Here is a 12,673-nt window from a genome sequence, read left to right on the forward strand (position 1 = left end):
GTCGCTTCTTCGAATCGTTTTGTGTAAGTCACCTCGCATGTGGAACGGACTACTAGCAACTGTTTGTCCTCCTTCATATAATACAGTCCCCACCCTTACCCGCTTCGCAACGCTGCCCAACCGGGTGGCGATTTAATTTACCCATTTCAATTTCCTTTTGTGGGGTGTAATGTAAAGAATATAATCAAACCGTGTTCAATTAGTTGTGCTTCCCGAGAGAGACGATTCTACAATATTCTACATCATATTCTAAAAAAACATATATTTTCGAACGTGTTTTTAATGAACACTTCTTATTAAGATAATTGCATAGATTGTTTTTGGTTATTTGAAATAAGTTATTTATTACATAATATGTCAACTAAGAATAAATACTACGAGGAAGAAACGGGCACTTTTAGCAACAAAAAATAGTCGAGATATGCCGATTTTGGAAATCAATCATAACCTCATGATTGAATCTACAATATTCTGTATTTGTGACTTTGGTTCAATTTTATTGTCATTTTCAAAAAAAAAGTTTTTTTTTTTTATTTAATTGAAATCAAATTTAATAATATAATTATTAAGTTTTGCAAATATTTTTTTTGGTTTTTGTTATTGTTACAACTGTTTCGGCTTTCAAGGCCATTTTCAAACTGTCATTAACAAAAACCAAAAAATACTTGCAGAACTTAATAATTATATTATTAAATTTGATTTTCATTAAATTAAAAAAAAAATTAAACGGAGTTCTACGAATTAAACACAAAAACAATAAATATTTTCAAAATTGATTTGTCAAGAATTCAGACTATGGCATGCTCTAATTTATTCTGAAATCGGTGTTGAAAATTGTAAAAATTGAAAAGTAATAAAAATTTGTAAGTCCATTTTATTAAATCTTCACACTTTCTTGGCGGACTGTTTTGGTAGGAATGGGTATCACGTGGTCCATGTCTTACGGGTCGCTCTTTGCTCCGGAGAACACGTCTCTGGGGACCTATAAAAATCCACTCCGAGAAAGTAAAAAAAAATATTAGGAACTGAGAAGCTCGGCTAGAATTTCTCGCAAGTAAATATTTTCACCGCTTGTTTTCTAACCGATCTATCTCGATTCTAAATCTGATTTCAATCTTATCTTGTATTATAAATAATCTTAATTTATCTTTATCTCTCCACACATGTTCTTCATTTTTATTATTATTACTCGTATAATCACCAGTTAAGATTAAGAATCGTTCTCATATCAGGCAATTACTAAGAGATGTATGGACGTACTGAGAGATGTATGGACTTACTTAATAGGCAATTGAACCATGCATAATGGTTCAAGTACATACCGTCGGCGGCATTTATTCTTTCTCAAGAAATTTTTTTTCAATTTAAATGGGTATTTCATGTGAATAATTATTTCTTATAAGAATTGATATAAGTGTTGATATCTATTTCTCCTTTTACAAAAAAGTTCTAACGCTTTTCACCAGGGATTTTCTATTAACAGAAAAGTCTCCCGATCATCGTCCAACCATCAAGCGAAAGTTTTCTCAATAAGGCCCAAAGTAATCAACCCTCACGGGCGTGCTGCGTTGATGGCTACTTCTCCCGCCCAATAATTCCACCCTCACGAGCGTGCCGCGTTGATGGCTGTTTCTCCCCGGCAAATAATTTTTCGCGCACGATGGTGCCAGTTCTCGGGGTGCAGCAAAAAACAGATAGAAAATGAGAAAAGTACGCGCCACAAGTTTGAGAAACTTTTATCGTCAATCATATATTATGAACGATGAAGAAATAAATGCTACAGAGATTGCTTAACTGTTTTTAAAGGTAAAAATAACATTTTAAACAATTAAAAATGTTATGTTTAATAAGTTTATTAACTAACCATCACGCCGTTTCCGCAGGCGTAGGCATAGATATGATTGATAAAAGAAGTCGGGAGGCCCGAGGAAGACATGGCATGATCAAGTGAACGGGATATTTGAGTCGGGCCATTTCAAGAGTCAGAACAACAGTGTGTATTGCTAATTTATTAAGAATCTCCTCAAATTATTGATAATCTGGTTAAAACTGGATTGAAGGCCCTTAACGAATGAATTGATAGGATATTCTTAATAAATTAGCAACGTCAATTTCACGTCATTTATTATCTTTACAACATTTTACATTTTAAGGCGATGCACTACGTCGTGTAATATTTTAAATTGAGCCGCTATCAATAACAACCCTTACGTAGATGGCGATAAGGTTTAAATTACCGCTTAACACCATCCGCCTGTTTTGATTTATATAAGAAAAAAAACACGGCAAAAAAGTGCCTTTTATTTTATTTTGTGGATGTTCAGGCATAAATATTTTTTTCTATCTTTTTATAAATAACTTAATTTGCCACATTATACAATAAAATCATAACCGAAAATGAGTTCGTAAGTAGGAGATTTTGAACTTTAAAGCAGTTTCATAGGCCTTTTACATTTTTTCTGGGCTTATAAAACGACTCATGTAAAAAATACTCGATTATTTCAAAGGCCAAGATGTATTCTACTAGCAGTATTTAATTAAAGCATCTGAAACATTTCTAGGCCACCAAATTTTCAAACCAAAAGTACACGATTTTGCATTACTACGTATGGCATCGCCTTAAATTTAAAACAAATTATTATAAATATTGTAATGAACTCCTGGGCTGTGGTAACGATGAGCAAATATTGTAAAAAAAGCTTTACAATTACTGTGACTAATATTATTAAAAAATTTTGACACTTATTTGTATTGTTTAAAAATTTTCATGAACAAGGTGATACCCAAATAGTCCAAAGAATACGGTACAATCTCTACATGAATAAAAACACTCTTCATCACAATCTACACATCTGCCCTGATGATTGACACTGTAACGCTCTCAGAAAAGTTGGCTAAAGAAGGAATAAGTGCACAAAGCTAGCCCAAAAATTAATCACAATAATACTTTAGCCACCAAAATATTACCTAAATCAAAACCTCGTTATTGAAATCTACGAAAATATTCGATGGGACTCCAACATAAATAACATTACAAAGAAACTCACAAAGCTCATGTACTACTTTAGAAAAATATGCAATATATGCCGAATAAAAATTATGAGATCACGAATTATGAGTTCCCTGAGGCGTATGTGTGGTAAAACCATGTATGATCGTGTGAGAAATGTGGAGATTCGCAAAGAGTGTAAGGCTGATGTAAGCGTTATGAGTAAGTTCAAGAAAGGGACGCTTAGATGGTTTGGACATATAGAGCGAATGAGCGAAGAAGGGAGTGTAAGGAGAATATACGGTGTATAGTGGCAGAAGTCAGGGACGCCCAAGGAAGGGTTCCATGATAACTCAACACAGTGACAATTCAACACACTTTTAAAAAGTTATATAAAGTCATTAGAAACGATGAAAAAAAATTTTTTTTCCTAACCTAACCTAACCTAACCTAACCTACATAACCCAGTTAATAAAGTTTTTGTTTCATCACTTTCAATTATCATTGTGATGATTTATCCGGTTGACCCGAGGAAGACATGGCACGACCAAGTGAATCAGATACTAGAGTCGGGCCATGTCAAGAGTCAGAACAATAGAAGAGTATGTATGAGACGATGTACGAATGTTAATGAGGCTAGGAGTGTGTGCCAAGAGTTGTTTCGCGTCCCGTCCTCTCTGCCTACTCCTGCTGATTATCTGTATAAAATCTATTATGCTCTTTGTCAACCGCGTATAGAGTATGGGATTATTGTATGGGGATCTGCCTCAAACATCCACATGAAGCAGCTCGTTAAAATACCAAAAGAAATAATAAAAATAATCCCATAAAAACTTCAGCAAAATATATATTTTGCTGAAGTTAATGAAACATTAATGTTTTCGGTGTTATAAAACTCTACAAAAAAAATTCGCTTCTTAAGTTTAAGGGCAAAAATTAGTACCCTACTGACCAACATATCTACACTACACGTAAGAAAACTTAAAAATTAGTAACCTACTGACCAACATACCTACACTACACGTAAGAAAAATTAAAAATTAGTACCCTTCTGACCAACATACCTACACTACACGTAAGAAAACTTAAAAATTAGTACCCTACTGACCAACATACCTACACTACACGTAAGAAAACTTAAAAATTAGTAACCTACTGACCAACATACCTACACTACACGTAGGAAAACTTAAAAATTAGTACCCTACTGACCAACATACCTACACTACACGTAAGAAAACTTAAAAATTAGTAACCTACTGACCAACATACCTACACTACACGTAGGAAAACTTAAAAATTAGTACCCTACTGACCAACATACCTACACTACACGTAAGAAAACTTAAAAATTAGTAACCTACTGACCAATATACCTACACTACACGTAGGAAAACTTAAAAATTAGTACCCTACTGACCAACATACCTACACTACACATACGATAACTTAAAAATTAGTTCCCTACTGACCAACGTACCTACACTACACGTAAGAAAACTTAACAATTAGTACCCTACTGATCAACACACCTACACTACATGAACGAAAACTTCAAATCTACTGAAAATTCCAAAATGAAATAAATCTTTTGGCCAAAAAAATCATAATTTTCATGCCACAAAACCGTATAATGCACTGCCAAATGAAATTGAAATGAAGATAACGTTCAAAAACGAAATCAAAATATGGCTAACTAAACATGAAGATGAGGAAATCATTAAAATTGTGAAGTAAAATTAACACAACTTACAGTCAACAAACATTACGATTTTTTAATTTATTTATTTTGTGGAAATCAACACATATACCTAATGATGAGGAAATCATGATGTAACACCCATTCAACAACACTACAATCGGCCTCGTAACAGGATTACCTAGTGAGGAGGACTGTGGATAAACTAATTTACTTTGTATTTTTAAATAGTTATTAATAACAAACAAAAAATTAAAAATAAGTTAACAAAATTAAATGTTGGCTGGTTTTAAAAGGTTTACTAAATACACGAATAAAATTACCAGCCGTTACTGATCTTGGGTAATCAAGCTTTAGAAAAATGTATAAACTGTTTTACTTTTAGAATAATTAATTACTGTTAAGCGATGGTGTTAAACTTTAATTATTAAAACCCAGCTTAATTGGGTAAATAAGGAAGTTGAGTTGACTTAAAACTTAAGCGAACTTTAACAGCTTGGGAAGACAAAGAACTTCCAATAATGACGCAGCGAACTTTCCATAATGCCAGCTGCGAGGCGTGCTACGGTTCGGCACGGAGGCGGCTTTGTCAATCGCACTGACAAATTGATACAATTGAATAATCTTTGAAGCAGAAAAGGGCAATCGGTCCCAAGCACCTGCCATTAGTGCGTCTCTTCGGTTTTGGGGCTGCGCCACGTCTTGAGTTGCGCAGGACATTGTTATATAATTGAGCCATCAAGTTGAAGGATGCTACGAAAAATAAATGGCCCATACCGTTCCCTTTCCTCGGACTACATTTATCCCTCGGGCTCCCTTGAGACCCAATCACCCCTTCCCTCCTAAGGCCAATAACCGAAGAAAAACTTATACCTATTGCTAATTTATTAAGAAACTCTTAAAATTATTCGTAATCCGCTTAAAAACAGTATTGCAGGCCATTAACGAATGAATTAATAGGTTTCCGGTTAAACTTTTAGTAAAAGAGGAATGTATTATCGTACCGCAAGTAGCGCAAAACGCCGCTTACAGTTGCTTCGTTCCTTTCCCGTGATTCGTGGCTCGTTTTGCGTTTCGGTTCGCAAATGTATACGTACCAAAATATTTTCGCATTTCGTCATCATATATTATCACGGTGCATGAACACATGTTCCAATATATTAGGATTTTACTAAAAGTTTACGAGGCCTGCAATTCAGTTTTTAACCAGATTATTAATAGATTGATGAGATTTTTAATAAATCAGCAATACTAATTTTTCTCTTTTTATGCACTAGGCATCATCAAAGTAGAAGATAGTAGTCTATTAATTAATATTTAAGGTGAAATGAATAAATTATATTGTCACTCATTTTTTTTCTTTTATATAGATAAGTTTTTAAACTGGAAACTAAATGTAAATAAAAAAGTAATTTATCTGCATATTTATTTTATTTTGTAAACTTTAAATTTATTTAAAAAAAAAATTAATCATTTCATTAAAAAAATTACTGTTCATAAAACTTCGATAGAAGAGAAACAAAGAAAATGTGATAAATGTCATTCCAAAACAGTGTCTGCTAAACTGTGTAGCAAGAAGAAGGCAAGAGGAAGAAGCCTCTAAACTGTGCATTTTTAATAATTTCTATTAATTTAAAATTCCGATTTTAATTAAATTCAACTTCTTTATATTCAAAATAAATTTGTGTTTTTTAATTAATTTATGCATTCGTTGAATCACTCGTTGAATCAATCGTTAATCATTGGTTGAATCATTCGCTGAATCATTCGTTGAATCATTAGTTGAATCATTTGTTGAATCAATCGTTGAATCATTCGCTGAATCATTAGTTGAATCTTTTGTTGAATCAATCGTTGAATCATTCGCTGAATCATTAGTTGAATCTTTTGTTGAATCAATCGTTGAATCATTCGCTGAATCATTAGTTGAATCTTTTGTTGAATCAATCGTTGAATCATTCGCTGAATCATTTCTTGAATCATTCGCACAGGTTTTATTGATATTATTTTTCGTTTACTCTTAATTCGTTTCACATTGTTTGTGATTGTTTTGTTATTTTGGAATTCGTGAAAGCTTGAATGTGATATTGCCAAAGTAAATAATTCGGAAAGCGGAATTGCCGGGAAATAGTCAAAAGCGGAATGCACATTCAACAGCATAGGGGATGGTTATGTCGTCATAAATCAAATCCGCTTCATCAATCAAGGGAGTTTTTCGATAGTCATTTTCAGACTATAGTTAAAATATCAGTTAGCCAACACAAAAAAAGGCTAAGCATACGATAACTTTTCAACGAAATTTTTTGGCTGTGAATAAACGTCTTTATAATTGTGTGTTGTTTTATATTTCAAGGTATCGCGGTAAGCATTTAATTAATTTGATTTAAGAAGAATACAAAAGCCAAAAAGATGTGTATATTCTTAGCGTGTCTTATACCACCACGAGTAGATATAGGTAATAAACATAAAAATCGCTTGTCAATCGAAGTTTAAAAACGCTCGATTTGAGTGTTTTTTTTATTTATTGTGAATAATTTCATTGGAAAGAAAAAAATTAACCTAGGAAGGTTACTGTTAAAAAATTACATTACATCGATTTTAATTCGACTCCGTATCTCATTCCACTGCAGGGATATTGCGTTAAGTATTCCTTGGGCATCCCCAACTTTTTTTACCATTCAAACTACTCTCTAAATACTCCTGGAACTAAAAACAAAAACTTTGAAATTTTAAACGATATCGTTTGACTACTTTTCGAGTTTTGCGAGCAAAAACATACGCCGGCTGAATTTTTATATATTAACTATCTGACGTTTGGGGGTTATCCTTAGCAGGTAGACATATATAATAATTCACTTTTTTGTAGGCCTTTTTAAGATATACAATTCCGTAGTGAATTATTTTGAAGTATCTCATAAGGTTTAGACAGCGTTAGCAATATAGTGCCCGAAAATATATTTTTAAGTCTTGACTATAAAACATCGACTTTTCTCTACTTTCCATAAATATAATATGTGTTTAAATTAGGTTTAAGAACAAAAGGGTAGATTCCTCTTTAAATAAAACACTTTGTGGAAGTTGAAATTACACCGAATTTATTGTTGTTTTTTCCAAAGTTTATATTGCTACCGACACTCTGTGGAGATCACTCCACCAACGGAGAGCTAAATATAATTGTCACTTTAGGTTCCTTTAGCTAGAAACTATCCAAGAGAAGTGAGTTCCCTAATCAAAATTGGAACTTTAATCAAGGGCGGATCCAGCTTTGGCGCCAGGGGGGGGTCACGTAGTCGTGGTCAAGTTTTTTTTTTTTTTTTAAAGAAAGACAAACATTCCCGGGTTACGAATAACCCAATAATAACTCCTACCACCACCACAGAAAGCCGAAAATGCTTGCTTGTGTTGTGATGGAGGACTTAGGTCCGGTCAGTTACAGTTACAAGAAGTTATAATTTAATTTTGATAATAATATATACAAGTAAAAAGTAGGTATTGTTGGATATGGTAACATTAGGTATATCATTAAGATTGTCTTTTGCTCCGCAAGCCCGGGCGGCGTAGGCTCGTGTAATGTCAATTGTCAGCCAATACAGTACAGATTACAATTATTAATCGTGTTCTTATTTCACCACAATATAACATGGTGTCAGGTGTGTCTTCAACATAGTATTGTGTGTAGGAATCTTGCAACTTTTTGAATTTCCTTTTCCTCGTTGTAGTTATTCGCCATCATATATAAAAGAAATGATTGCTTAAAACGTAAAAGAGTCTTAGCGGATGCATTGGCAAAAGCTACAACTTTTCTCATTGTGCCAGAAGTATTGCGACAAGAAACTACTTGGGATGATCTAGCCAACGAGTTATTAAGTACATGGTTGTTGCATGGGCAACGTTTGGCGTGAATGGCTATTTTCTTCAATTCTTGCACTGCACCTTTCGTATCTGATGCCATAACCGAGCAGCTGTCAGTTCCAATACCCACACACCTAGTTAAATCTAAATTAAATTTAGTACACAGATTTTCAACAATTTTCGCCAATGCTACACCTGTCAATCGAGGCTCTATATCACCTGAATTGTTTTCTTCACGTCTAAGAGCATCGTAAGTATCACAGAAAGTCACAAAATGTTCCTTTATAATACCATTATGAAAATATCGAAATGATAGGCTCAGCTGTGAGATATGTGATATATCTGTTGTTTCATCGAACAAAATTGAAAAAAAAATGCTTCCCGCACATTCTGTAAAATGTTCTCCTGAATGATTTCTGCACAAATATCTATCAACTCATTTTGTACAGTCTTGCTGATGTACGTGGCGTTGGATTTTGAAGATTCTAAATGCTGCTGCAATGCAGTATCGCCAGAATCTATACGAAATTTTAAAAGGGCTCTAAAATTCCCTTCATCAGCTACCACGCTGTCATGGCTCAACAATTTACCATCGTCGCGATGGCCACGTAACGGTATATTTTGATGGCCACAAAATATAATAGTTTTTACGATTGGTCGCAAACGATCTCTATTTTCATTTATTTGTGTCAGTCTTTGACTATTTACTTGGTTCATTATATTAATTTCTGGCTTGTGAAAAGTCAACAAAAAGTTCTTCCCTGCTTCGACAGCTGATTCGTGGTATTTTTTTCGCTGGTGTGTTAGCAGAACACCATTTTCACCAAGCAAATTATCAAAAGCTTTTAACGGTTCTTTTACGAGTCGATATAAGGGTGTTTTTTTCTGTACACCACCTCCAGGAGCTACGGCAAACAAAGCACAGTACTTGCAGTAAAGTCCCTGGTCTTTATGCGACAAAACAAGCCAGTGAAACTTTTCAAGGTGAGACTTATTCGCATATTTTTTTGTTTGTTTTCCTTTTTTATTAACAACACAGTGCGGGAAAGTGTAATTAGGGGGAGGCTGCCAATGCTTTTCAAGCAACATAGCTTTAGTAGATGAATCATCTATATTTTTCCCTATATAACATGCAATATCTGAAGCAAACTCTGATTGAGAAAGTGAAGTCTTTATCTGATCAGAATCAGAAGTCGACGTACATAATATAGGCTGAATATCGTTAATAACAGGAGAGCATGTTTTTTCATCGTCTAAGGTTAATGTAGGCAATGTTATAGCTGTAGAAGCAAAGCAAGAAGCAGAAGCATCGGCAGTACAATTATTATCCTCTGTAGTTGTTGTAGGTAAATTTTTCGAGTGAGCAATCTCAAGCCTTGGTTTCTTTGTGAAAAATGAATCTATTTTTTTAAATGAACTGCCACCTATATTACGTTTTAACCCACCACCACCATCTCCTTTTCCCTTGGAGTCACCCTGCAAGCAAAACCATGCAAATTTCACACCCCACAACAGACAACAGACTTTTGTAAATACATATTAATTATAAGTACCTACGCTACGTAAAACACCCAGACTCAAGCCAAAACAAATGTTCATTCCGTAAATATTAGCCATGCAGGTACGGACGGGGCTTGAACCCGCGATTCATTGTGTGAATTTATCTAAGATTTTAGGTTAGGTTAGTTAGGTTAGTAAGCTTAGGCTCTTCAAACTCCCTCTTCCAAAAAAAATAATTAAGTAGGTACATAAGTCACACTCTTTCAGTAAGTAGGTAGGTACCTACTTATCTACCCACGAGGTACTTTAAGACTGGGGTTATACTCGCAATTAAAATTTACGGATTACATAATATTTTGAATTTTGACAGGTCACTCACAGCTCACAGGAGCGTTTACATATGCATCCGACTTGTGGTAATTAATGATCACGGAAGTTGTTCGGAGGTTCGACCTGTGCCTGTGTAAATGCTCATGCGACCGTTTATATCAATCTGTAAATTTATTTGCGGTAAGATGGCTTCCTTTCAACAACGACCTGCTACTGTCAAATTTACTCGATTTTGTTAAGAAAGACAAAAAGGCCCAAATAAAGTGTTGAAATAGATTTTGGCTTTAATTAAACAATTATCTATGCGCTTTTGTTCCGTCAAAGGCGACAATTAATTTCGTTTTATCCGAATGACAGCTACCTACCTGACATCTGCTGACGGCAACCGGCTTCGTATTCAAAATTTCAAATACGTAAATGTTAAAAAAAGAAACATTAGGATTAGAAAGGATTGGACCGATAATAGGCCACATGCATCACATTTAAAAAAAAAATCCGGTTTAGGCAAATATTCTAAGACGTTCCGTATTTTTTTTAATCGTATTTTTGAAACCTGGTGATTTTTTTAAAATTTCAACTCGAAAAATCAGACCATTTTTTATAAACCGGAAAGACGGGACATAATTTTATATGTGCAAAAAAACGGTAATTAACTAGTCGAAAGTCATTTAAAAAAGAACGTTTTCCACACGAATGTCACAAAAATGGCATGAAATTGTACGGAGTTCTGTTCATAACATCTGTCAAAACACCGCCATCTTGAGCAAAAAGCATAAATATACCAAACCACCTACTCATGCAATAAGTCAAATCAAAGGTTAAGTGGTTAAGTTCGCAGAGAACAAACAATAAATCTAGTGAACGTTAAACGTCAAATTCAAAAATTCGCCGGATATCAAAGTGTTGCCGTATAAAAAAATAATCAGTGTGGAATTTTACAAAATTAAGGGAACATAATCGGAGACGGAACATTTTCATGTAAATCATTCAAAATCCATCATTAAAAATAATACTATGCATTTCTAAAAAAAATTATTAACGTTTTCGTAATCTTAGTAAAAAAATCTATCCACACTTTTAGCCTTCATTTTAATTGATTCTGAAGAATTTGTTACAAATATTAAAAATGTGTCCACTTCCGAAGTTATTAATTCATCATCTAGAAAAATAAAATCTGGTACTTACCGCTAAGTCCGCTAACTTTATAGTTATACACGGGTTATAAAGTTTTAAAATCGTTGAACGTAAAATATATTAATTGTAAGGTATTGTTTTATTAATCTAAAATATAAATAACTTGCATCCCTCGTGCGGCATAATTTTATTTTTTTTAAATTCAATTATAATTTCGCCGAAATAAATTAAAATGTTAGCCTTGGGCAAAACCTCGATGAACGAGGTTGTGTCTCGCCTTAAGAATTGCTTTAGGAAGTATAGGAAGGCTGGTAATTCGCGCGGGCGCGTTAGACCTGTCCAGACCTGTCAAAAAACTTCCGAAAGAATAAGTTCTGTAACTTACTAAAATTACGTTAAGTGACTTTTGGTGTCGTTTACATTGGGAATTTGGCCAAACTCGCCTTCAAGAGCGATTTACAGGAAAAAAACTTACGAGTCTAACCCCAGCCTTAGAACATTAACAAATAACATTTGAGTTTAAACACACATACACTGGCATAATGAAGAAACTGATTAGATTACTTACCATTTCTTGTAATGAATTGAATTTGCAGCAAAAATTTTTAAGAACACTATTACTTATATTGGAACTTATTTTTTTTAACTTAGTAAACAAATAAAAGTAAACACTTTATTAATAAAGTTTAGTCGTTCCGATTGAGGTTAGGTTTTGCTAGACGCTAGACGTTAGTCGAAACAAAGCGCGCGCAAGCGTCACACGCGGTTACACGAAATGTGTCATAATAATATGAAAGGTGGCGGCCGAAGCGCGCGCCGGTGGCGGTGCGCGGTGACGCGGTAACATTCGAATTTTCGATGCCTTCGTTCCCGAATAATGCGTTTGCCGTCAAACAAAGTATTATATTAAATTAATTAAATATTGAAAGTACTTAAATAAAATTTATATTGTGACAAAAAATATATAAAAACATTATGTTTAACAATTTTAATTAGTGGTCCACCTAGGTCCTGGATGGGCCCAGGACCAAGGTAGTCATGACCCCCCCTGGGCTGGGGCCCAGGGGGGGGGTCATGACCACCGTGACCCCCCCCCTGGATCCGCCACTGACTTTAATACCCTAGTTTCGCTGCCTTTAAAGAAGGTGCAAACTAGCGACATCTATATT

The 12,673-nt window shown here is 34.3% G+C and overlaps 1 protein-coding gene and 1 pseudogene across 1 annotated transcript in view; both read right to left on the reverse strand.

The window, feature by feature from the left end:
- Positions 1-10,742, reverse strand: part of LOC149425515 (uncharacterized) — a 62,298-nt pseudogene extending 51,556 nt beyond the window's left edge.
- Positions 1-12,673, reverse strand: part of alpha-Catr (alpha-catenin related) — a 344,431-nt gene that overhangs the window by 302,976 nt on the left and 28,782 nt on the right. The window lies entirely within an intron of this gene.

This window comes from Hesperophylax consimilis, chromosome 3 (genome assembly GCF_061612785.1).
Source record: "Hesperophylax consimilis isolate HC1 chromosome 3, BYU_Hcon_1.0, whole genome shotgun sequence".
Taxonomy (NCBI): domain Eukaryota; kingdom Metazoa; phylum Arthropoda; class Insecta; order Trichoptera; family Limnephilidae; genus Hesperophylax; species Hesperophylax consimilis.